Source organism: Neopsephotus bourkii, unplaced genomic scaffold (genome assembly GCF_033783945.1).
Source record: "Neopsephotus bourkii isolate Nb327-2 ecotype Australia unplaced genomic scaffold, CSIRO-AGI_Nbou_v1 NB_787, whole genome shotgun sequence".
NCBI lineage: Eukaryota > Metazoa > Chordata > Aves > Psittaciformes > Psittacidae > Neopsephotus > Neopsephotus bourkii.
In genome coordinates, this window is record NW_026901283.1 from 2264434 (window position 1) to 2287671 (window position 23238).

Below are 23238 nucleotides of genomic sequence, written 5' to 3' on the forward strand. Positions count from 1 at the left end.
AATCTCTTCTCTGCCCAACCTGTAGCTGTGCCTGGGATTGCTCCAACCCAGGTGTAGGACCTTGCACTTGGCATGGTTAAACTTCATGAGGTTGGCATCAGCCCACCTCACAAGCGTGTCAAGGTCCCTCTGGATGGCATTCCTTCCCTCCAGCGTATCAACCGAACCACACAGCTTGGTGTCATCGGCAAACTTGCTGAGGGCACACTCAATCCCACTGTCCATGTCAGCAACGAAGATATTGAACAAGACCGGTCCGAACACGGATCCCTGAGGGACACCACTCGTTACTGGTCTCCAACAGGGCACTGAGCCACTGACCACAACTCTGCATGCAGCAAAAGATCTTTGAGGTCCCTTCCAATCCACACCACTGTATGATTCTACGTGTCTGTGGTGGCCACTGTCTGGAGCCAGTGAGAGTCAAGGAGCCCAGAGTGGCAAGGGAGTGTAAAGACTTTTGAGTGTGGTGGTAGGCTGAGGAGGGCTTGTGAAGCAGTAAGTTTGGAGTTAGGAGGACTTGTATGGGCATAGAGGACTATGGCAATTTTGTGTAGCCAAAGCTCCCAAAGCTTGTGACTGACCATAGAGAACTGTAGGAGCAAGGTGAAAGGGGCCTGCTCTTCAGCCTTTGGCAGCTGTTAAAGGTAGTTGGTAGGAGACTTGCGAAGCTATCCTCAAGAAATTTTTCTTCTGGCCCTATAGGCAGTGTCATGAATATAATGGTGCTTGGTGCTACTGCCTGGCCTTGTGCTTCTCAAAGGTTCTTAATGCCCAGTATCAAGGTCTCCAACTGCAGATGCCAAGGGAAAACAGAACCTTTCACCACAGAAATGCACCTAGCCTTCAACAGCTCGCAACAGAGATTTGCTTAAACCACCGCTCTGCCAGTGGCACTGTGTACACATATCCCATCCCAGGAGCTGAGCCTGTAACCTGGTGGGGCTGGGCTAGTTATGGCAGGGTCTGAAGTTTCCTCTCCACCTAGAGTGGCTTTCCTGAGTTCTTGCACTGACTGTGCTGTTTTGATTTCCACAGTGCAGGGCATGCCGAAGGTCTCAGTGTTAGCCAGCCAACTGAAAGTGCACACAGCCTCCTTCCTGCAGGAGTTCAGGACCCAGCTGAAATGCCTACGTGAGCCTTGTTTATCAGGAAGAGGCTTTGTAACCTTCTGTAGCAGGAAATAGGCAGCATTGACCTCAAGGCAGTTTAGTCATCTAATGCTGTGAAGGTTGATTTTTATTCTGGGAAGATATACGCATTTCTTGAGGAAGGTCTCTCAGTAACAGCAGATTGAGGCTGTATAGTTGACACAGCATAAGGATAGATGTGCGATGTGCACAAAGGCAGTATTGCAGACCTTGGTTGTGGCACCACAAATAGTTTCTGTGCTGCAACTGAGAGGCTCCATTAGGGCAACTGTGACTCTAGAGATCAGAGAGTATTTGGAAGGCATTAGGTTGGCACTGCATAGTGGCAGAGGGCTTTGAATGTCAGTCTCCACCTTCTAAATTTCTGCACTGATAAAGTCGTAGCAGGTAGCATCCATTCTGTGTTGGGTTTCCTGACTTGGTCCCATAGGTTGTTACTGATTACACAGGACTCTGGTGTATTAACAAGTACTTGGGGCTAGTAAGTCGGGTTCCTAGTATGGGTTAAAGCAGTCTATGGTGTGGAGGTGCAAGGCTTAGGATAACTGCTGTGCTGCATGATATGATAACAAGGAAGTTACTCTCTTTTCTAAAGCTTTGCATAGATACTGAAAAATCTGAAAAGGATCAGCCTCCTTTCATATCTTATGAGTGAAGCCTTGCAGAAGAGTCTGTGTTGAGCTAGCTGTGTGGTCTACACAAAAACTAGTGATCATGTGGAAGGTTTTGTTGTTTTGTGGAATTTTTTTACCAATTCTGTGTCCTTGGCCTTTGTGCAGAGCAATTTGTACAGCTGAGGGGAATTATCTGGGCTGCCAGTTGCTGAGAATTTGAGGCTGAGACCAAGTGTCTTGTTTTTCCTTTGGAGTTGAAGGACAGTAGATTGAGATTGGATGTCTGTGTTATAGATCAGAAGGAAAACCAAAAGGACATTTGGAACCTAAGAATAGAACAGCATGGGATGGGTGGGATCCAGCACATCCTTCTCCATATGGTGGTATCTGTTAATAACCTTATGGGGCAATGTGAGTACAAGTGTGCACGTTTCAACAGATCTGATAGCTTCTCATGAAATGACAGAGTGGAGATCTTTGACTCTGGGGTTGTCTATAGTCTTCACAGTTGAATCCAAATTCTGGCTTCAAAACAATAGAGTTGGCCACAATCCACTTCATTTCTGTAGTAGCCTAAGGCAGTTTTTAATAATTGACCTCATTTCACAGAATCCCATAATTATTTAGGTTGAAAGGGACATCAGGAGATCATCTGGTCCAGCCACCTGTTCAAAGTGCAAATAACTGTTCTTTTACAGTCCTAAGATAAAGTAAAAACTCATTTCAAGCAAAGAATGAATGTGGTCAGGTTCCCTTCAGCCTGCAGTTTGACAGTGATGAGTGGTGGGGAGGTTGTGTTTGTAGGGGAAAACATTTAGGTAGTCTTACAAGCAGGTTTTATTATTATGAGATGTGTTAAAATGTTTCCCTAGCTTTTAGATCTGGGAAGCTGAACCAGACTGTCATTATCTGCAACACAGCAGGGACAGAATTATTAATCACCAGACTCTCATGTGGCCAAAGCTATGCTTATATGACTCCAGTGACACTACGGCTGAATCTCTGTATGTGGTGAGTTGTCCAGTGTGTTGAGAGCATAATACAGCAGCACAGTGCTTGGTGCTCAAATAGGACCTTGCATTCAGTTTACAGGGCTAAACACTTAGAAAACACCGTATTTCACTGTAAATTGAATGTGCTTTATCCATAAACTAATTCTGCCATTTATGAAAACACTTTTTAGGAGAGAAATTAATTTTCACATGGAGGGATTTGAAGAGAAGTCATTAAAGATTTTTTTCTGTGTAGAAGTTTTCTTAGTATAGAAAGAACTGAATATGAAAATGAATAGGCAGAATGCATCTGCTGGACATACTTCTTTCCTCCTCCTGCCTTCCCACGTATTCAGGCTCATAGTGTCCATGTGGCAACTCTGAAAGGTGTAGACATAGAAAAGAAATTCTAAATTAACCAGCTGCATATGTTTGTCCCTGCTTTTAATCGTGCAGTCACGTTGAAAAGTGCATTCCACAGTTTATATTTCTCCTTTTTTTTTCCTTTTACCAATCCCATTCTGCTTGCAGGTTCTTCCTGAACACATCTTGCAAGTGTGCAGTGCCTTGAGTGGCACCCACCTCACAGAATGTTGGTGTCTGCAACTTTCTTTTGAGAAAGCCATTGTAGGTTTCATTTATAGGCAGGGAAGCCCAGAAAGCAGTTCAGCTGACCAGATACAGATTGAAGGAGGGTGGACTGTGCCCTAGTTGCCTTTGTTTAGGTCTCCATGGTTTGTAAAAGGGATGCAGTATGGTGTCCTTGGCTTCAGAGATCTGTGTAGTAATGCCACGTATATAGTGATGAATGTGGCTTTATTCAAGTTTAACCATATTGCCCGGTTTCCTTGCTCTTGTCACTGTAAATACGCTGCTTCAGCCTCTGAAGGTGTTTTCACTCACATAGTGGTCATTCCTGGGAGTGACAGTTAGCTCATCCCTTGTAGCTATGGTCTCTGGTGGCTATGCGGGCTCTCTGCACTAAACACAAAGCTAGTCAGCAGCATGTGACTACTGATTTCCTTTAATGAGTGAGCACTGCTTGGACTACAACATCCCAGTGGAATTGCATGAGAGGTTTCCTCTGTAAGTACTGTGCCTTTCGAAACTGCTTTCCAATAGCACACCACTGAAGGACACTTAGAAGCAGCAAAAGGAGTTTTAGCAGGCAGGCAGGCAGGCATCAATAGCATCCTGCTCCAAATCTGAGGTGATAATCACTAGTTTGAATACGCCTGCATTTTCCCCAAGAGCCTGCAGTTCTGATACGGGAGTGCAGGTATGTCTATGTGCGTGATTACCGTCCTTTTGCACAGCAAAGCCAGTTGAACAGCATGTTTATAGAAACCGTCCTTAAGAGTGATTGCCTCTTGAAGGAGCATAGCTCATATAAGAGGAATGGGACTGTCTCCAGCCAGCCCTGGGAGACGATGCTGAGAGCATATTGAAAAGCTGTCTTCAGCAAAAGCTTGCCAGTTTAACAACTCTGTTCACTGTTCCTATTGCACAGTGGGCTCTTTGACGCAACAGAAAGAGCTGCCTCTCTCTCTCTCTCTCTCTCTCTTTTTTTTTTTTTTTGCTTCCTCTTAAATCCGCCTGGCCAATTTAAAGCTTGTGGATATTTCTTCCCCCTCGGGGAAAGCTTATGTGAGGATTTTCTTTTTTAACAGTTCATTCCATGAAACCGTTTTTTTCTTGTTTGCTGTTAGAAAATGTTGGAGCTGAACACGAGGCTTTCATTGCAGGTCAGTAGATGAACTCTCGACCAAGGCATTTAACGTTTGAGTGTAGCTTTAGCAAGAACTGCAGTTTGGGAGGAAAAAGGTTGTATCGTGTGAGCCCATGTGTGCCTACTACTGGAATCGGAATCTTTTCAGGTCTTCAGTGACTGAGTTCTGCGCAGATGAATTTACTGTCTTTCTTTTGTAACCACATGTACTAAATTAATATTTTATTATTGAGAATTGAGGTGACATCACAGTTATGTCTGTATTATTTAATTCCTGAATGTCTTTACTCCCTCAAAATGCAATAAAACTTACTGTGAATTTGAAGTATAAACTTTTTGCCCTTTTATTTTGCCAGGATTGTCTTTTTGAATTATTTTTTTTCCACTTCTTTACAGTGCACTTTACTGGGAAGCATGTTACTCCTAAGCACATGCTGCCTGCAGGGAAGATAGTTATTTGCTATTTTGTATTTCATCTTAGATGCTGTCAAGGGAACTAGGAAAGGATGTAAACATATTGTTAATGTCTGTCTTCAAGCTGTGTTTGAGGTAAGGCAATCTTTCTGTATCTCTGAAATTAAATTATGAAGTAGATGCAGTATTTCATTTATAGCTACTAAGATTATCCTGTTGCTATTTGTTTTTCTTGTTGGTAAAATGTAAATGTATTTATCACAAAGCTGTTCCTTGTGTATGTGAAGCTTAAAATCCTGTATTTTTATTTCAACAATATCTACTACATATCTGCATATTTCTATTAGCTTGTGTAACCTACATTAATGAGAGATCATTGTTGAAATTGCTTCGGTTTTCTCTTCTATTATTATCACATTAAGTTTGTGAGTGAGTGTATTTCTTGCCCTGGGTAGGCAATTCTTAGGCAAACTTTGTAAAACTGAGCTACAGATTGTTTCCACTGTGAATCATTTTCCTTTTAAGATGATGACTTTTATGGTAATGTTTAAATTAACTAGAATTGTTTTCAAACATATACAGTGCATTTTTGGTGTATTCTTTTTTTTTCTAACAGCACTCCAAAATAAAATAGAAAAATAATGATTCATATCGGACTGTTTATTTCCTTCTCTATTTAGTGTTGCCTGTTATAGGAAGTGCATATCTTTGAAAGGTTGAATCATTATTTATGAGGATCATTACAGCTGAAAGGTGTCACTGCAATATTGGTCATATGCAACTGCATTGCAAATGAAATTTGTATGGGATACCACTGTTGGTGAGTTATGATTAGTGCCTGGGGAATTAGAAAATACTTCTTCTTGTTTATGTATCTTTTCAAGCAATGTAAGAACTTGCCATTCAGGGGAGGTTTTTTTATCTTTTTGACTTTTCTGTAGCAAGGTTACAGTTTCTATAATTCAAGATTTTGATGCATGCTTTCTGCAATTTTACTGTTGTTCAAATCAATCCATCTAAATCTTTGTGACACCCCTTACAAGGGGTAGCCGTTTTTAAGGCAGACATGATGTGCTGCAAGTCGACAAAAAATTTTAATTTAGAAAAATGAGGAGGCTTATTTGCCTCCTCACATCTCTGAAGCTGTTTGCTCTTTGAATTCCAAATACTGCTGGCTCCAGTCAAGAGATGTGTCTTTTAACCATTATTTGAGAGGCTTTTTTGCTTGTTATGGAGTAAAGAATGGTACAGGATAGTTACAAAGCTACAGAGAACTCTTTTTAATCTCACAGAGCAAAAATATTTACTACTATAAGCATTTATAATACTCAAATAAATAAATCCATTCAAAGGTGGTTTTAAAACCCATTGAGGTTTAACTTTTTTCAGTCAACATCACACCCAAATCTTCTTAGCATTTTCTGTCATCTTATTTTTGGGAGTTGTAAATCCATATCCTGTCATGGTGCAAATACACAACTTATGTCTGCAACCTGTTTTCTACTGTAAAAAAAATGACAAGTCTTATTCCCTATTGTTGAAATTATCTCAAGTTAAATGTCTTATAAAAAATAAAATTAAGCAGTGTAATGAACTAATGCAATTTTTATATAACACATTTTCTGAACCAATTTCTCAACAAATTAGATGCCATCTCTGATCTACTGTCACTGGCACAGGGTGTGTTGGGCTGTGTTCCTTCCCTTTTGACCTCTAGTTCATGAGGTAGTCAGACTCGTTATTCAAGGGGAATCTCATGAGTAGCACACCATGATGTGGATGTGTTGACATTTCTACTGACATTATTTTGCCAGAAAGCATGAATGGGGAAGGAGGATAAATTATGTAAATGATGTAGGTGCCTTGATGTGTTTTTTTGAATCTTTGGAGTTGAAACGTGCTGCCATGTGTTCCTGGATTCCAGCCTTCTTGCTTATCAATGGTTACTGAAAGGTACTTGTTTCCCTGATGTTTTATAGTGCCAGCTTTCTATCTAGTCAACATAGTAGAACCTGTAGCTTGCTGCATTCCTTCTTGCATGCCCTGAACAGTATCAGGTTAACTGGGTGCTTGTTTATTACGCTAGTGACCTGGTCAATGGATTGCCATGCTGTTAGTAAGGAAAAGCTAGCTGTTGTCTGGTCTAAATCACAGCTCAAGCCAGGTTAAATGCAGTAAGAACTTTCATTTGTAACAGTTAAAATAGACAAGAGAAACACTTTTGCAAGGTAGAGACAAAAAATAAAAGGCAAAATTTCTTAGTCTGTTTATACCTAGTTTATACCTAGTTTATATTGGAACAGTTTTACCTAGTCCTACTGATTTGATCCTCTTTTGACAAGATTTTCTTATTTCCACATAGCTTACTTTTCAGGCAACATCCATTGGAAAAAACCTTGTTCACAAGTCTCCCATCATTTACTCTCTGATGAAACAAGGCTCCATCAAAGCATGTCTTTGGGAGCATGCCTCAGGCAATTTTCTGATTCTTGAGGAACCTCTCATTTCTTATTTAGTCTTTTCTACAAAAGTTTCCAGACAGTGCAGTCTTCTATCCCCAGACCCATTTCATTTGTGATTATCTAGGCAACGTGTCATCATTGTTCTTAGTTATTGTTGGGGACTGAAAATTATCTTTATTAGTATGTGTTACCTTCTTACACTGTAAACCTCTTCACTTCCCTTTGGGACTTTTCTCCAAACGAAATATCTTCATGCTGAGTTGTATTCTCTACCAATGAGTGTATTAACATATTCAATATTGTGCAGAGCTCTGACTGGCTTTTTCCTGACACTGAGACAGAAGACTGGTTGTCTGAAGATAGCAGAGGTCTATGCCTTACTGGTTAAAGATGAGCCCACTGACGTAGGTGACAGGATAAAAGACTTGGGGGTCATAAACTGAAGAGCTTAAAAAGCAAGTGCTACTGAGAAATGTGTCTGTAGCACACTTGGCAAATTGCTTTTCTCTTAACTCTTCAGGGTGCAAACATTTCACCCAAATTATCTCGTTGTGTGTGCGTTTTAGGCTGAGTGTGTGATAGGCCTATCAGCACTGTTATAATATTACTAAGGAGTTACGTCTGAAGAGAGGCCTTTGGCAGAATGCCATGCTGCTGGAGGGCCTGAGTGAACCTCAGCAGTTTTGCTTTTCATGCAATTGAGTGGGACCTTTTCATTGCAACTTGATTGCATTTAGGCTTGAGAATAAAGACTTGGATAAAAATACCACACACTGACTGTCTCCCACAACCTCCAGGGATCTTGACCAGCTCAATAGCAGTTGTCACCATCTGCTTCAGGAAATGCCATGAGCGTGTTCATCAAGCTGAAGGAACTTTATTCCTTGTGTTCTACCTCAGCTACAGCAAAACATTGGAAGTTAGGGCCTTAATATCAGGTTTCCACTTGTTTCGCCTGTTAACTACTCATTTAAGCCACTACTTAAGTAGTAACAGCTCAGGGGTACAGAAAGGGGTGTTGTTTCACACCTTCATTAGGAAACACAGACACAGCAGCTTGATCTTCCAAGCTGTAATGTGCCTGGAATTCTTGATTGTGATGTTCTTTGTTTGGATGGATGCCTATTACTAAGTTTCTTGTGACTGGAAGGCATCAGAGAAATCAATGATGAGGCTATAGAGACTTTGCAGATTTCTTTTCACTTTTTTCCTCAGAAATTTTGAGTCCGTGCTTTGAAGGGTCATCAGTGCAACCACTTCTAACTACATTTAACTACATGGGCTGAGACTGACAGATGATCGTGCATTATTTATATCTCTTCTGTAGACCGTCAGAGGCAACCCAGACCACATAGCTTCTTGCTTTACTAGAAGCTATGGAAGAAATGTAATATTCAGTTCTGGAAAGTAAGTACTTTTCCTTACACTGAAAGCAATAGTTGGTTTGTAGTTTGTTCTTTTTTTTGTTCGTTTCTTTTGGGGGGTGTTGGTTGGGGTTTTTTTGCTTGTTTGTTTTTCAAATGTGCAAGCTTAGCTCCTCAATTTTAGGACAGTTACAGTTCTGGACTCATCATCAACAGGTACATGGTTTTTAGGCTAACTTGTGATACAGTAACTGTTGCATGCCAAACAGCATTAAAGCCAATGGGAGTGTTCTTATGAATACATTAGCATTAAACATTGGTGGGATCTTTATAGAATCGTAGACTGGTTTGGGTTGGAAGGGACCTTAAAGATCATCCAGTTCCATGCCCCCCTGCCATGGGCAGGGGCTTCTTCTCCTAGACCAGGTTTCTCAAAGCCCTGTCCAGCCTAGCCTTGGACACTGCCATGGGTGGGGCAGCCGCAACTTCTGTGGGTAACCTTTTTCAGTGCTTCACCACCCTCACAGTAAAGAATTTTTTCCTTATAGCTAATTTAAATCTATCCTCTTTCAGTTTAAAGCCCTTCCTTCTTGTCCTCTCACTACATGCCCTTGTCAAAAGTCCCTCTACAGATTTTTGTAGGACCCTTTTAGGTACTGGAATGCCACTATAAGGTTTCCCCAGATCTGTGTTTTCTCTTCTGCAGGCAGAACAAGCCCAGCTTTCTCAGCCTGTCTTTATAGGAGATGAACTCTAGGCCTCTGATCGTCTTCATAGTGCTCTTCTGGACTTGCCACATGTCCTTCTTACGCTGGGGCCTATTACTCTGCAGTTGCAACGCTCAGTGGTGCTGCTTAACACAGCACTCAGTTTGCCCTATGAAGCTGCAGATTTGTTGTCCCAGTGAAGCCAAGTAGGCATTCTGCCAGTTCAATTGGTGTCTTGCTCCCAGCTCAAGAGAAGGGGCTTGCAGAAGTGAAATGAGCATAGTAGGGATAACTGAGTTGCATGAAGTAATGCAGGCATCCAAGTAAATTAATTTTTGCTAGTGGTGTTTGTGAGCTAGATTGGTCAAAATCCAGCAAAGATTGGGGGTAGGGATGGGGGAGGGAACAGTAGGGAAAACTTCACTTATTTAGGCCACTACTGCTGTCTAGTTGTGATCCATGAGGTAAATTAGCTATTAAGCTAATTGGAAAGGAGAAAAATAGCCATTTCTCACTAAACATGTGGAAGTTGAGGGGACGTCAGTAGAGTGGAAAAAAATCTTTGAACATGTGTAACTGAAGGAACTACAAAAGACTCGAGGCAACATCTCATTCAGATTTTATTTAAAATGTTTCAAAGTAGAAAAACATGAATCATCTTTAGTAGCAAATGGAAGAGGTGATAGCTTTCATTTCCAAGCCTGTGCCTGTGATGAAGTGGGCTACCCCTCCATTTACATTATTAGTTTCATGTTGCATTGTCTTGATAACAGAAAAATACAAACTAGTCATTGGCCATGGGCATCATCCTCCTGTTCGGAAAGAAAGAATAATAGAACACTGGTAAAAACTCTACTGAAGTGAAACCCTGGGGGAAAAATATTTTTTTTTTCCTTTTTCCTCTCCATTGTGTGATCAAAAGTGGTCCTGTAATTTGCTGGCAAGAAGACATGGAACAATATGCACTCCAGCAACTTTGGAACAGTGTGCAGATACCCCTGGGAATTGTTTCTGCCGGAGTCTTGAGGCAGCCATAGGTTTCTGGCTTGCTATTTCTGCAAATATTCTGCAAACCTTTTTTTTTTTTTTTAATATCTAAGGCTATAAATAGTTGACAGTTCTTAAAGTGAATAATCCTCTCTTCCTCTCCAGCATAAGAAACTGGATCAAGATTTTCAAAGCCAAAAGCTTGCAGCCAGATATCCTTATTAATCATCTGTTTGTAATATTGCCCAGAGTTTGAGGGAATTCTCTTACTGTTCCTGTTTTGTGTATGGTGAGGAGACTCACCCAGAGTCTTGCCAGTGGCAAAACCAGAAGCAGGACTTAAGCCTCCTGCAGTTCAGCTCAGAACTCTCCCTACTAGTTTATATTCTATTGTATGGCCATATTTAGAAATAAGAATAATTTCATTTTCAAAACACTTGAGCCATCTGTAACTCACCTGACTTGGACAAGGTTTACCAAGTGATCACTGCTGTTCAAAGTTGGGTTGATAAAGAATATCAGGGTGAAATATTTAAACCACAGGAGTGATTGAATATCCAAAGGACTCCCAGATACATGCACTAAAGCAAATGGCTCCAGTGATTTCACATGTTACTTGGACCAGCACTCACATCTTTTGCTGGAATGCAAATGGTGAAAGGTAAGTAGATGTTATGTTACCTGTATTGCTATTTCTACCAAGGTGGTACTTCAACTACATATGAGAGGAGTTACAAGGCAGGACATTTCAGCCTTAAAATTGGGGTTTAGTCTCATTTCAGAGATTTTTCAGCATTTTCCATAACAAATTCACTTCAGAGAAGATGGCTGTGAAAGTGCTAGCCATGGTCATCATAACAGAATTAGGTAGAGTTCAACTTACCCAGTCCAGAATATGTCTATAGTTGGGTTCTTTCCCTTCATGTATCCTACAACTGTTGTTTCCATTAACATTTAGGATGATCACATAGGTACTAACATCCTTCACAGCAAGAAACGTTAAGAGTTGTATTGATTTGGAAAGGAGGCACATCCAACGGCCTTTCCTGTAGGCACTTTTAATGTGAAACCAGTATTTAAGACAACCATTCCTCTTAAGTTAGAATAGTTTAAAAATGAAGTTAACAGTTTTGAAGTGCCTTTTTTATAGGAAAGTTCTTACTACTTTATTTGTGAGAAGGTGAAGCCTCTTGATTTCAGGAAAGAGATTTTAAATCAACTTTTGGAAGGCTTGTAAAAAACATTTAGCAAAATATACAGTAGTTTGTATTGTGGATCAGATTACCCACACTGTTTTTTGTTTTTTTCTCATCAGACTGCTATTAATTAAAAAAATCATTTGAGAGGAATATATAACCCATCAGAATATTGACTCAAATCCTAGCAAACTGCGCCAGAAGTATTTTAGGTTGATGCACTTAATATGAAAGTGGGTTACTGGCTTAGAAACTGATGTAGAGATTTGTTTGAGCCACAGGCATAGAAAAGAGCCTAAAGAACATGTCACCTTCCAATTTGTGGGGTAGTGTGAGATACTGCTGTGGTGAAGTTTTCTCATGCTTAATGGAACCAAGCATATATATTTATGAATGAATTAAGAAGCTATTCCATAAATATCCTAGCTTTCTCCAAGAATTGTTCAGGAAATGAAAAGCACTTACGTAATGTTAAAGGAATGAAAGGAAAATTTCTTAGCATTAGAGAAGGTTAAAAAAAACTTCACTCATAATCCTTAGGAACTAGCTATACTCAGAGAGCAGATCATTGCAAATACAAGGTACATGCAAAAGCATGTTTTGAGAGCTCATCTCAGAACCTCTTAAAAGTATTGTAATGAGTCAGTAGCCCTAATTTTTCAGATGAGTTGAGAAGAGTTTAGAACTGTGTATGTATGTTTGCATTTGTGGTTTAAACTTCCTTTCTCCCTTGATTCTGGATCTGCCTTTTGCTATGACAGCCAGGTAGAAGAAGGTTGCTGTAACATCCTCTGATTGCCAGCAATTCCAGGGAATGATATATGTAGTGGGAAGGCCAGTGCTATACAGGATGCATGAACATGCCTTCTAGGCTAGCTGCAGGTAGTATGTAGGAAGCAGAACACTTCTGTCTCACCAAACATACCTCTTAACACTGCAATGCTAGTTATTCTTGGTTAGCACAGGTGTGCAAGTGAGCTATGGCCAAGGAAAATGTAGGCTTTTTTTAGAGATTTAAGGGAGGTATGTTATGGATTTTTTCCAGTCAATGCAGGACCGTAATTTTCTTACCTACTTTGCAGTTCATTTGCTTGAGTTAATGAAAACAAGATCATCTGCTGGTAAAGCTGTGTGGTTTTTCTAACATAGTCATCCATTTCTTCTATTCTGATTAGAAATTATTTGTCTACAATAAGATCATAGCTTCAGAATCCAAGTCAAAGAAACCTTGCTGGCAATTGCTTAGGAATCTTGTAAATTTATTAAACCTCAACAGCAAGAGAGACACAAAGGTCTAGATTAGAGTTAGGATCTAGGATTTAACAAATTCTCAGTTTCACCTCTTTCCTAGGATGACAGCCTGTAAGGAGCTTTTGAAACAGCTTTGCATCTCTGTTGAAACTCCCTGGCATTTTGCTGAGGTCATCTTTATTTGTCTTTTAGCCCCTATGCCCAATGCCAAGGATTTTTCTCTTGTTAGCTCTAACACTGATTTTACTTTCAGGCAACTCCAGCATGCCCTTTATGTGGGTCACATATTCCTCCTCCTCTATATTGGTCTAGGATTTCCAATTATTTCCATATTCATTGAGCTCAGTCCCTACCCAGCCAATTGAAACAGGCAGGCTGCTCAATGTCTTTTCCACTCCAGGAGTAATTTAATCAGGGAGTGACTGCATTATTTTTTCAGAGACCCAAGCCATGCATGCCAGGTGATCTGCAGTGGAGAACAGCAGCATTATTAAAAAGGCTTAGGCATTTCATGCCATTTTGTGCTTCTACAACTTGTAGTGCAGCAAACGGTACCATCTTGATATTTTTCCTAATATGCATGATACAAATGTAATCAGAGGAGGTGTGGAAAAGAGGATGGATGAGTCATGGGCCTGTATTTATATTGTATGAGATTGAGTTTCAAAGCTGTTGGAAACTGCAAAGTCCTTAATCACTGCCCTATTTGTTTTACAGAAGTGCTGGTACTCACAGAGCAGCTTAAGTCTATTTCTTTAGTTTCCTTCTGGAGATCCATCCTAGATTAAAAAATCTTTAATGGAAGTTTGGTAGTGATACATTCCCACAGAAATAATGCAGTGAGAGCCATTGCTCTTCCTTATGATATGCTCATTTACTTGCATGGGGCTTTTTCAAGAGGGGGCTTATTTCTAAGTCTGAGTGTCTGTAGTGAAATCTTTGCCTACTGAATGACATAGCTCTTTATTTGTTGCCTCTAAGCTTACGGTATGCACTTTCTACTTAACTTTTGGTCTTTTTCATTGAACTAATTTGTATGCTCAGTAGTAGCTCAAGGTAAGCATTTCAGGTCTCTTAGGACTGAAGCAACAAAACGTTGAAGGGCATTTTTGATCTGAAGTGAGAGAAGCAGACAAAAATTTCACAAGTCTTTACTGTCACTTTTTCTATTACATGAGGCAGTTTTCTCTCGGACACAAGCTGGCAACGTACACTCGCAGCCCAGAAGGCCAATCACAGCTTGGGCTGCATCAAAGGAAGTGTGATCAGCAGGTCAAGGTTGGTGATTCTGCCCCTCTACTCTTGTGAGACCCCACCTGTAGTCCTGCGTCCAGCTCTGGTGTCCTCAATACAGGAAAGACACAGACCTGTTGGAGAAGGTTCTAGAGGAGGGCCACAAAAATGATCAGAGTGCTTGAACACCTCTCCTATGAGGAAAGGCTGAGAGAGCTGGGGTGGTTCAGCCTGGAGAAGATTCCAGTGAGACTTTACTGTGGCCTTTCAGTTCTTAAAGGGGTCTATAAGAAAGACAGGGACAGGCTTTTTAGCAGGGCCTTGTTGCAATAGAATGAGGGGTGATGATTTTAAACTAAAAGAGGGGGGATTCAGGCTAGATGTGAGGAAAAAATTCTTTACAATGAAGGTGGTAAAATATTGGGACAGGTTGCCCAGAGAGGTGGTAGATGCACCATCCCTGAAGACATTCAAGTCCAGGCTGGATGTGGGTCTGGACAACCTATCTAGCTGAAGATGTCCCTGCTCACTGCAGGAGGGTTGAACTGGATGACCTTTGAAGATCTCTTCCAACCCAAACTGTTCTATGATTCCTTTGAGTTATGCCTGTTTTCTGGCCAAATCTTTAGTTGTTTTCCTTAGCACGCTGCCTTTTTCCTAATTTTGATCAGGTTTTTTTGATTGTATTGCATCTTGCTGGTGTTCCAGGTTAAAATGAACTTTTCACAGACTCCTCAAGAGTGTGTTTTAAGATAGAGAGCAAGAATTTCCAAACTGCATCATTGTTTTTCAGATCAGAAAGCAGCTAAGACATCGAAACTTATTAGTGGAGAAGGTTTGTTGCAATTCACAGCAGAGAAACTGCTGATGTCTTAGTATGGTGATACCTAAGTCAAAATTAAGTCCTGAGTCTGCATTTGATTCCACATAGGCTGCAGTCAGCACTGGATTTTAACCAGTCTCCCAAGCTAAAACTGACACAAAGCTGCTTTTACTTTTCATGTAGCACAGAGATCCCAAAATGCTGTCTTAAGACTAATCCAGATATGGCTCAGCTGATACAAGAGATAACACAGAAATGAAAAGCTTCAATCTGCTCAGTGCATATTTCATTTAAGTCTAGGATGCCAAGTTGGGTTGCGGTATCACCGTTGTGATATTTTGACACCATTGTCAATACTGTACCTTCTGTCCCCATCTCTTGAATAATCCTATTTAATACTCAGGTACATCAGCAAACACTAAAATCCAATTTTCAGCTGGTCCCAGTGATTTAACTCTTGCTAAGACAGAACAGAGTGTCATATGTCAGTATTGTTCCAGCCTTTCTGGTGCTCCATGCTTTGTGTCCTCATAAGTGTCTCCAGGACACAATCTCTCAAGCTGAACACCTGCATTGGTCCAGGTTTTCACCAAGTGGCCAGCCTCCCTTTTAAGTTGGCCTACATTGACGTGCTTACCGCAATAATTTCCATCTTTCCTGCAGCACTTCAGCATGTGCAGTCTGTCAGTCTGTACTTCATGTCTCTTTCCATAGTGTATTTGACATCTCCTATTTTTTCCTCTGTCTTGATGTTTGATTAACAGTTTACATAACTGTACTGTGATGCTAATTGCATTATCTATGAGTAATCCAAGACAAGCAGAATGACATTTGATTTTCAGTGGTATAGTAACTGGGGGAGAGATTCTCTTTGTCTTCACAAATACTATATTCAGATGCAACATACATTGTAGTACCTTATCATTGTAATCTGTGCAAGCATAGGCTGGAAAGTTTCTGAAAGCCGGAAAACAGTAACTGATTCCTACAATGCTGGAGTGCTTGGCAAGCCAGTGCAGGTATGTGCTAGGGACCCGGACTCCTACACTGTGGAAGGAAACAGAATGAGGCTGACACAGACTAGAGAGATAATAGTGATTACCTGTAAGAAACTGGTAGGAGAGGAATATGGGTTCAAGATTTTTAGGGATGGCTTTTGTTCTCAGATGTCCTTGGAACTCAGTTAGGAGTCCAGAGTGCTGAGTTGTCTTTGGGTCACAGAGCAAGTGCAAATATGTGCCAGAGAATTCCTCAGAAAGCAGTTCTTCCAGATGGCTTGTGGGAGATATCTAGGCTATGTTTTGACCTTATCTTTCAGGCTCTGTTGCTGCTCACCATGGCAATGGGAACATAAGTTGGGAAGTGATGGTGGTATATAAACATTGATACCTTTGTTTCAACCACATCACTGGGCAGATGGCTCAGAGTCTCTGAAGAACAGAGCTGTGGGTCTGAGAAGGGAGGCAGAACAGTCAGAAGTGTATGGGGAGACAGCCATATAGCAACACCTGCCTTAGGTCAGGGAGAAGGGATAAGCTTTGTAAGATGAAGATATGTAGGGATGTGTCTTTTCTGACACTCGTGAGGTTTGCAATTCTCTCCCCCCCCCCCAGCTTATTAAGTTTCTGTGAACAAATAAAAGATACTCTCTTTCTGATGTAGCTTGGCTGAGTCACTCGATTTCATAACAGTCACAAGTGCCCAGAAGGTTTGTTGTAGCTGGATTCAGGCCCGTTGGGACTTGCTGAGATAAATATACTTGGTGAAAAGAGGGGTGTTAAGAGCTTTGTAACCCAGCCTGCCTTTGGGAAGAGCAAAAGCTGACAGTCACTTGCTGGTAAAGGCTGCACTTTGAAAATAGGAGGGTCACTTGAGTAAGCGCTGTTGTGCTCTCTAAGGCTTTCTTGATGTTCTCTGCAGGTATGTACATCTTGGGTTTGTTTTGTTTTGTTTTGTTTTTGTTTGGTTTTGTTTTGTTTGGTTTTTTTGCTTGGTTTGGTTTGGTTTTGTCATTTTGGTTTTGTTTTGATTTGTTGTTTTTTTTAATGTTTTTCCCAAACACATTTCAGAATCCAAGCAAGTTGTTATGGTTCCTTCCCTTCAGCAAAACTGCTTCAAACCATGTTAAGGATTTGTGGCATTTGGTAGCTGTGAACCTACTTGCAGCCAATTTCCTCACATTGCAAGGTTATTTTAGCAGTGATGTCATTGTAAGTGGTTCCCACAAACACCCTCATCTTGTGTCTCCACTTGTTTACTCCTCACTTCTTCCTTCTAAACACATTTTCCACCACTTCAGCAAAGCAAATGGAGTTGTGTATTCACTGATATACTTGGGTATATCAGTGCTAATGGCCAGACTGGAGGAATGCTTGAGGGCAGCACAATCTACAATTTAACTGAGTCCCTTCTGTTTTCTAGAATGAAGTTTCAGGTTGGAACATGTGGTTTGTGTTTTCACAAGTGTATGGCTTGTTTACATGCCAGCCATATCCTGGGCTTCAGGATGAAAAGGAGTGTGACCAGCAGGTCCAAGGAGGTGATCCTGCCCCTCTACCCTGCTCTTGTGAGATCTCACTTGGAGTATTGTGTACAGTTCTGGTGTCCTCAACATCTAAAGGACATGGACCTGTTGGAACAAGTCCAGAGAAGGGCCATGAGGATGATCAGGGGACTGGAGTAACTCCCATATGAAGACAGGCTGAGAAAGTTGGGGCTGTTCAGCCTGGAGAAGAGAAGGCTGCGTGGAGACCTCATAGCAGCCTTCCAGTATCTGAAGGATGCTGAGAGGGAGTCTTCATCAGGGATTGGTGTGATAGGACAAGGGGTAACAGGTTCGAAGTTAAACAGATGAAGTTCAGGTAGGAAGAAGTTCTTTACTGTGAGGGATGTGAGGCACTGGCACAGGTTGCCCAAAGTAGTAGTAAATGCTCCATTCCACTTCACTAAATGCAGGCTGTGCTTCTTGTTTACTTTGAGTATAAATGTCATCTTGGCACAAGATACGTCTCCCCTTTTGCATGCAGAAAGCTTGCAATTTGATTGCTGAGCTTAAATGGCATAGGCTTGGTCATGAATTTTAAGGTTTGTGTTTCTTTAATGACCTCATGCAGGCACAAAGCAAGTTACTGTACTTGCTGTTTTCAAATGTTCTATTACAGTGTATGTGTTGAACTAATCAGAGGGATATGACATTTTGAGATTAAACAGAGGAATTCATAGAATCATGGAATCATAGAATAGTTAGGGTTGGAAAGGACCTTAAGATCATCTATTTACAATCCCCCTGCCATGGGCAGGGACAGCTCACACTAAACCATATCACCCAAGGCTTCATCCAACCTGGTCTTGAACACTGCCAGGGATGGAGCATTCACAACCTCCCTGGGCAACCCATTCCAGTGCCTCACTACCCTAACAGGAAAGAATTTCCTCCATATATCCAATCTAAACTTCCCCTGAATGTAGCAAAGGGTAACTAAATGTATCCAGCTGTAAGGCTCTGAAAATATTTCTCATGTTGTGCTGGTTGTGCCTTTGAAATCTACCCAGGAGGCATAAGACCAGAGGTGTGAAAAAGGTTTGTTTTCCGTCACTGCAGCTGACTGCTGTTTTCATGAGAAAATTACTAATACATTACTAATTGTAAATTCTATCTCATTTGATTTATCAGGAGTTACTGATAAGTCTGTGTGACGTCCTCATGTTATCTGACAACTCTAAATAAGCTGTAGTGTTTGCGTTCTTGATGTTATGTTTCTTTGAAAGTGATAGTGGGACAGCAGTGTTTTGTCCAGCATACTTTATCTATGACGCAGGGAAGTATGTCTTGACAGTTACAGTAGAACTAGTGCTACCCACTGCAAATGCTCCTCTACTAGTATTATCATTACCTTAACTCCTTGGGGAACTTCCCCTTTTCCAAAGGAAAACATTTCCAATGACCACCCCAGTAATAGCCTTTTTGTGGGATGATTTTTTTTTTAAATGTTATGTGTTTCCATTACTCTCTTTAATGAAATGCAAATTTGAGCTCTACTTTCACAGTACACCATCTCCTTTTAGCAAGTCCTTTGTTTCAAGTAGCCTGAGAGGGCAGTGTTTCAACTGTGGGAGAAACCTCATCTTGTTACATCATTGCTACACTGATGGAAAAGGTGGTGTATGTTTTAGAAAGCTTTTTTGCTGTTCCCAGTGATGGATACAGTGTTTGTCAGGTGAGATTGATCAGGTGTTTGTAACAGCAGGAAATGGGTATGCTGGAGTCTTTAAATCCCAAGCTTTTGATGCACGCAGCTTTTAAACTGAACAAATTGGGCTGTCTGTCATGGCTATGGTGGAAGCATTTTCTGGTCATTTTGTGACTTTTGTTTTGACAGCTTTGCAGACTCAAATGGATCAAGCCTGGGAACCAACCTGACTAATGAATATAGCCTGTGTTCTGTGGTGGTGTGTCAGTGTGGATTTGGGGTGAGGGAGGACTGTGTTTTGCCAGTGCTTTGGAATATGAGCAGTTGAACTTTACTTTTATCTTTGCAGGCTGTAAAGTGTGCTGCAAATGGTCTATTGCATAAGCCTCTAGTGGAGTGTGTTCTCAGGAAATGACTCTTAGCTTGAATTACCCTGGAAAAGAGGCTGCCTAAAAGCAAGTCTTCCTACTCATTACAGTAAGCTGCCTCACTCTTATTTTTGCCTTCCTTTGGCTGGATATTAGGGACCCGTATCTACAGGGACCTCCATGCACAGTTCATCACCCGAGGAAGTTCCTTCTCTGCTGCTCCTCTTGTTTCCTTCCCTTTAGGCCACAAATAATTTTTTCCTGTGCTAATGGATGTAGAAAAGCCCATCCTATAACAACAACTTGGTGTTTCTGTCTGTAGCTGTGCTTCTTAAACCAGTTTCTCATTTACAGAGGAGAGTGTGCTTGGATGGAGGGGAGAGCTTCCACCCAGCAAAAGGTGCACACATCAAAATAGTGACCCTGAGTGTGTGCACTTCTTAAAAGAAGGAAATGCAAAATGATGCTGTGAGATCCTGACCAAGGTATTTGCCTCACATCCGCTCCTCAAATTCCTTCTTTCTCCCCCTGTGTGACAGATTAATGTGAAATTCCAGATCTAACAGCAGCTGAGGAATCTTCCTGTGTGGCTGCAATATGTGCACAGTATTTAGTTTTACGGTCCTAATTTTGAGGGCTAAGATGAGATTTTGGATGAGTCCTAATTTCAAGATATTTAGTATTTTAATACTCGTTTTCCTCTGGGCTAGAACCATAGTTTGTACCATATTTACACTTTCTGGGCCTCTAATAAGTAGACCAGCCAGGCTAGTTTTGCTAGGGCCTCTGAAATGGCCTGTGAATCTATGATGGAGAATGAAGAAGCTATGGACCATGATCTGGATTTGCTGCCTTGTTGTCACAATAAGTTCACTGATGGCCCAACTGGACTTGACTTTCACTCTGCAAAACGTTGAGCAGTAAGGATCATTGTTCTCAAGAGATTTATTATGTGTAGAGATGCAAAATGGGTAGAAAGAATACCTAAAGAGCATTTGAAGAGTGCTAGGAATCTGCATAACTTTCATCTGGAGCTGACCTCACTCCCTGAAAGCCTGCCTATTTTCAAGTGAATGCAGTGAGACCCCAGATAGAGCAGTTGGCTCTGACATCATTAATAATGATGGCGATTTTTGCTACTCAAAGTTGGGAAAAATTGCTTTATTTATTTAACTATCTGTTTAAAATTAATTTTCACAATCTTTTCCTTTTATCAACAGATTACTTTTGTATCCATATGCCACATTTTGCTATTCTATCAGCTTCTCAAAGATTGCTATATTTAGGCCTGTAATAATGGATGTATGTATGACTCCTCAGCTAGAAAGCAGCTTGTTAACTCAGATTGGTGCCTGTTTCTTGCATTTCAAGTCAAGTATACATTTTGAGGTTGAATACCTGGGATAAAGCAGAAGCAGGTGTATAAAACCAAAGGGGAGAGAAGATCTGGGTTTTGTTACATTCTTTCCCTTTTCTGTTCAGTGCATTTTGGGTGTGGTGTTCTTACTGGAGCGACATACTATACTGTTGCACTGCACAGGCTGTGTGATATCCGGTAATCACATACAAGTGGCTGTAGTCAAATAAAATGAATAAACAGACACTGAATCAGTCTTATATGAGCCAAGTCAGTGTGTCAAAGTCATCAGGAGTTCCTGGTATGTTACCTCTGTTCAGTTGTGGTCTTCTGCAGTAATGAATACACTGTAATGATGGAAAATAACTTAGCTGGCTTAGTATGATGATGCTTATGCATAGCTCTTCAGTGGAATAGGTGGGCTTAGGAAGCATTTGCCCCAGCCATCCACAGGCATCTGACAGACTATGTGGTTGTTAGCCAGGTAAATTCCCTGGGCTCCCAGCAGAAACATGATTCTTGCTGCGTTTAGGTGGAGTCAGGGAGATAATTCATAGAATCATAGAATATTTAGGGTGGAAAGGACCTTAAGGTCATCTAGTTCCAACCCTCCTGCCATGGGCAGGGACACCTCACGCTAAACCATGCCACCCAAGGCCTCGTCCAACCTGGCCTTGAACACTGCCAGGGATGGAGCATTCACAACTTCCCTGGGGAACCCATTCCAGTGCCTCACCACCCTAACAGGAAAGAATTTCCTCCTTATATCCAATCTAAACTACAATTCAGTAGTTAAACTACAATTCAGTAGTTAAGTGCAAGAGCCTAGACTTAGGTAATGTGAGTCAATCTCCCAGAATGCATGCTGCTTACAGTAAGTAAAGGAGAGTTCTGTTTAGGATTGTACCCTTGTCCCAGGTTCTCTAAGATAATTATGTTCTTTGAATTTTCCAGTTATTGTGATGTGTAAGATTGCAGAAACTTTATTAATATCTACTCATCAGCTGCATGGTGCAGATTATAAACAATGAAAACAGTAGGACTAATAGTTCATAGAATCACAGAATGGTTTGGATTGGAAGGGACCTTAAAGATCATCTGGTTCCAATACCCCGGCAGGAGCACCTTCCACTAGACCAGGTTGCTCAAAGCCCCATCCAACCTGGCTTTGAACACTGCCAGGGATGGGGCAGCCACAGCTTCTCTAGGTTACTTGTTCCAGTGTTTCACCACCTTCACAGTGAAGAACGTTTTCCTAATGTCTGATCTGAATCTACTCTCCTTAAGCTCCTGTCACTACATGCCCTTGTAAAAAGTCCCTCTCAGATTTCTTGTAGACCCCCTTTAGGTGTTGGAAGACTGTTACAAGGTCTCCCCTGAGCCTTCTCCATGATGAACAAGCTTAACTCTCTCAGCTTCTTTTAATAGGAGAGGTGCTCCAGCCCCATGATGGTCTTCGTGGCCCTCATCTGGACTTGCTGCAACAGGATCACATCTTTCTTTTGTTGGGGTCCCAGAGCTGAGGGTTCTGACTCTTTAAAACTTTAATCCACAATACATTGCATGGTTACAGTAAAACCTTCAGAGAATTTAATGGGACCATGTACACTTGTAAAAGACCACAGAAAACAGCTGCATTTCCTTTTTTAGGGGCTAGAAAAGAGGGAGACTAAAAGACATTGGCTTGGTTGTGGGAATATTGTCCTCTGAGTTAAACTGCCATGGGTTCTTTTTGAAAATGGTATGATTTTAATGTTCTACAGGCAACTGTATTAAAAGAAGGGAAAAGGAGAAATCTGTGAAGGCACAGCAGCAGTTTCTTCTTTTTATTTCATCAGCCTGCATAGCTGTGCCAGCACAGATTATAGCCAATCTTTGTTAAAATAAAAAATAATGTTATCGTTTGCAGGCAGGTTTCCATATGAACAGAAACAAAGACTCAGAAGCACGGAGCTCATCTCCTTAAAAAAAAATCTCTTCCAATATTCTGGTAGTTTTGTGGTTTTTTGGTTGTGTTTTTTTGTTTGTTTGTTTGTTTTTTTGTTTTTTTTCTTATTTCCATTCACATTTTCTGAAAGCTGTTATAAATGCACTTAATTTCAGGAAGCTGTTGTCTTTAAAAAAAATGAACTGTCTTAAAAAAAAAAGTTTGGTTGAACTTGAATACTTTGATATGTGAATACTTTGACCCTTTGATACGTGACTTGTTAGATCAAACCAAGGCAGATGTCTTTGTGGTAAAATGAGGAAAAAAAGTTTGTGGAGGTTCATATTGTGTATGTTTTTTCATCATTTTGCATGGAAAGTGCTTTGCTTCTGATTGAAGACTGAAGTTGTTGTTTTAAGAGGGAAGCTCTTTGGAACCCTTCAGGAAATGCTGACCTGACTACCGGGTGTACT

The 23238-nt window shown here is 41.0% G+C and overlaps 1 long non-coding RNA gene across 1 annotated transcript; it reads left to right on the forward strand.

Annotated features, from left to right (window-relative positions):
• Positions 1-4222: 4222 nt before the first annotated feature.
• LOC133213207 (uncharacterized) lies at positions 4223-22829 on the forward strand. Its single transcript, XR_009725728.1, has 5 exons — positions 4223-4502; positions 4883-5035; positions 5596-5720; positions 19463-19590; positions 22748-22829. It is a non-coding gene; the product is annotated as an uncharacterized LOC133213207 (long non-coding RNA).
• Positions 22830-23238: the final 409 nt, after the last annotated feature.